The sequence below is a fragment of the Euleptes europaea genome, unplaced genomic scaffold, assembly GCF_029931775.1.
Source record: "Euleptes europaea isolate rEulEur1 unplaced genomic scaffold, rEulEur1.hap1 scaffold_157, whole genome shotgun sequence".
Lineage (NCBI taxonomy): Eukaryota > Metazoa > Chordata > Lepidosauria > Squamata > Sphaerodactylidae > Euleptes > Euleptes europaea.
Window position 1 is genome coordinate 3,401 of NW_026612113.1, and position 4,100 is coordinate 7,500.

Below are 4,100 nucleotides of genomic sequence, written 5' to 3' on the forward strand. Positions count from 1 at the left end.
CCTAGCCTCTCCCTCTGGGCCCCCTCTGGGGGTGGTATTCAGGTTAAATTGCCGCATTGGCACTCGGCGATAAATAAGTGGGTTTTTGGTTGCAGTTTGGGCACTCGGTCTCTAAAAGGTTCGCCATCACTGCCCTAGGATCTCGTGCGAAGAAACACAACCAATTGTAGATGTCTCTGTTAATAGTTCTGTAAATGATCCCGCCCATACAAAAGTGGATTTAGGGACCAACAAGTCAGAGTTATTGGTTGAGGAGCTTACACCGATCATAGTAGACACATTGGTAGTGGATTTAATCCACCTTGGCCAGCCCCCCAAAACCCCACATGTACCTACAAGTCTGTGTGTAATCACATCAGATGAACTCACGAAGTCCCTACCCCTCCCTATACACAAAGATGATAGAAGAAAAGAGGGAGAAATTTTATCCTCTTCATCCTCAACTACAGATAGGGATACTCTTCCAGGGGAATTAGAGGAATGTCAAAAGCTAAATCCACACAAAGAAGGGGAAGGGGAAAGGAAGCACCCTTCTCTCCTTCACGAGAGGCCTTCTGCACCAACAACTTATGCAGACTTACATATAAATCCATACCCGATTACTATTTTGCCTTCCTCTTCCTTTCTTACATCTGGTCAGATTATTAACTCTGGCCAGACTACTACATCTACTACATCTTTTTTTTCTGGAGCGTCTGTACCCACTGTAACAACTGCACCTACGCCGAGATCTATGTCAAACTTACCTACACCTTTAACTACATCCCTTCCTGTTATCCTACCTTGGGCTAATGTTACAACTGATACTACTGTCACACCAACAACGGAAACCTCATTCAGTCAATCAACCACACTTGCATCCCCTTTGACATCCCTTTTGATAACCACCCCCCAAACACCTACCCTTCCAATACTGACACAACCAAGATCATACGCACAAACTCTGAAAGGGACCACCAGGAATTCTGGGGAACTTGAGAAACAAAGGAAGGAGAGGGCCCCTGGGGAGCTGCCCCGTAGAACTTTTGCCTCTGAAAGGGAGCGAATGGAAGATGATTTCTTAGAAAAGTTCTTCAATGAGAGAATGGATGCCGATACTGATGATTTTGACCCACGTCAGCATTTTGTGATTAGGTTCAGATACAAGGGCCTAGATTTGGAGAGACTAACAGAGGACCACATGGTAGAGGTCATCCTCTTAGGCTTTTTAAAAATCCTGAGAACTGATATCCTAGCGGTCATTATGCCACCGGGTTTTTGAGAAACCGATGTCTGTTTGACCTCAGAAAGGGCCTACCAAAGGTTTTGGGGGAGGTTTTGGGACTTGGCACACTACCACCCAATTCCCCTGCAAGAGTATGATGTGATACCTCTCTTTAGAGGTGAATCTAGGGTTCTCACTGTGTCTTTCAGGACAACTAACATTCCAGAAGAGGATGTTGATCAATGGTTACAGAGGCACTGTAAAGTGTTGATGCAGCCCAGAAAAAGTCTCAATCAATGGGGCATTTGGAAGGGAGAATATAAAGCAGTAATAGCCTTACAAAGAGATCAAAGGAGTAACCTGCAACATCTCCCCAAATATTTTTTCTTGGGAAATGATAGGGGGAATCACTAGGTATAATGGCCAAACCACGGCTTGTTTCCAATGTGGAGCGTTTGATCACATCCGCCAGCACTGTACCACTTACTTGTGCTCTGCGTGTGGGAAACGGGGTCATGCTTCCATCCACTGCTAGGTTGGCATAGTTTGTAACCTATGTGATAAACAAGGCCATACTTACCTACTATGCCCCCGGGCCCACTATAACCAGATTTACCCCAATGTTTTTCAGAAGCTTATTAAATCCCACCCCCACCTATATCAACCAAATCAAGAAGGAACTATGGATTCCTTTTCTGACGTAGTCAAGGAAGGGGGCAGTGGAGGTGAGATTATTCTATCTGATGCGGAAGGGGAGTGGCGACAGGTTGAAAACTCAAAGCGAAGGGTAACTAGAGGCTTGGTTCAACAAGGGGTATACAGTACCTTGTCAGTGGCGGCAAGGAACAGGAATAGATTCAGCCCTTTGAGCTTTCTGGAAGGGGAGGAAACGGGAACTGAACCTGGGGTTGCAGACGGATCGACAAGATCAGAGATGAACTCAGAGGAGGAACCTGAGGGCGCCTCCACTTCAGCTCCCTCTTCCATATGGAAAACCAAACCGAATCGGGAACAAACGTGGAAAATAGATGATCGGAAGAAGAAAAAGAAAGAAAGGGAGAGAAGTGGGAAGGAACCACCAAAGGTTATATACCCCGCTATCGATGACTTACCAGAGGAGGAGCTCCACCACTTGCTCTGTGCAACTAGAGCGGAACTTCAAGAAGTTCAATCTATGTAGGAAGAGATGGGGGATGACCCGAACCACCTTTTTTTCCCAGCAAGCTCATCTGCCCCACCCAATAATGTTTCTACCTCTACCTCCATTTCATCTGATACCTCTGGAAACAGGAGAGAACAATTACGAAAGAGACCACTTTTTCTGAGGGATAAAGACACTGTGATTCTCTGCGAAATAGATAAAAGGAAAGATCAACAACGGCTACAGACGGAACCTCAGAATAAATCAGGATTCGTACAAGAAGAAGGCACACTGATGGTTTTGGAGGCTAACCAACCACAACTGACTGTGGAACAAGCAGAGGTCCCCGAACAGATGGAAACAAATACGAAAATACAAGGAAATGAAAAAGAGAGTGAAGCAGAAGAGATGGAATTGACAGAAGGAACCCCAATCGCGGAGGAAGGGGTAACCTCTGATGGGTCATCTGTGCTCCCTCCCAACCAGGAACTTTTCCAGGAAAAACATAAGTACTCTCCGCCATATAAACTTTTAGAAGACCACGGTACTCCTGCAAGTAAGGCCACACCTCCTATGACACAGGAGGGGGTGGGAATAAAGAGCACTCGGGAATTAGGGATGGGAATCGGGACGAAAGTTCCCGAAACACCATCAAATTAATTTTCGTAAGATATGTTTTTCTTTGGGACACGTATAAGACCTTTTTCATTTAAAGTTCCTTCTCTACCAATAACATTATTTATGGCATTTACAATAATCACATGGAATTGTAGAGGGCTGCGGCAGGCAGCGAGGAGAGAGGATATATTTTATCATTGTAGTAAGTTAAAAGCAGATTTTATTATATTGCAAGAAACAAATATCCAGTCCCTCAGGGAGAGAAGTGAAGCTCAGAGAGCTTGGACCTTGGGCCCTTCAGTTTGGTCGCTGGCGGAAGGGGGATCAGGAGGAGTAGCTGTTCTGATAAAGCCTAATGCAAATCTGCATATCACAAGAATGATAGAGGCTCTCCCAGGTTTTCTTTTACTAATGGACTTTAATTTCAGTACGGAGGGAAAATCCCCTCTGCAGAGGTTCAGGTTATGTGCACTATATGCACCAGTGAATAAAACCCAGAGACAACACCTGTGGGAAGTTTTGAGGGACCATGCCTCAGCCTCCCGCGAAATGATAGTGGCTGGAGATTTTAATATTAGGTCGGAAGAGACGGACAGAGTAAATTTTCGCTGACAAGCAGGAGCACCACCTAAACCCTTGACGAAAGAGGAAAAAAAATTAAATGCCGTCCTGAAAGATCAGTTGGGATTTTCTGATGCCACATTACAGATGCAAAACAGAATCGACTACCTGCCTACCCATCATACAATGACCTTCCAATAGAAATTCGATATCCAAATGGGGTGCAACATGACCTACTACCATCCGCTGGCGGCCAGTCGGTTGGACAGGGTTTGGACTGGAACATCTTTTAGCCCACAACAGGGCTGTCTTCTGATTAACCCATGGTCTGACCATGCGATAGTCCAAGTGGGCTTGGACACAGAACCATCCCCACAGCAGAAAACCTGCTTCACAATGATAGGAAGAGCCGAAGGATTGGAGCAGATGCGACTATAGCGTAGGGCTTGGCTATAGACAATGAATTGTCTGAGAGGGTCGGGGTGGTGGCTGGACGCGTGTAGATGACGTTTGCCGATCTGTCGGTTTCCGGTACAATGTGGTGCTCGTGTGCCCCCCGTGGATCCGTACCGTGGT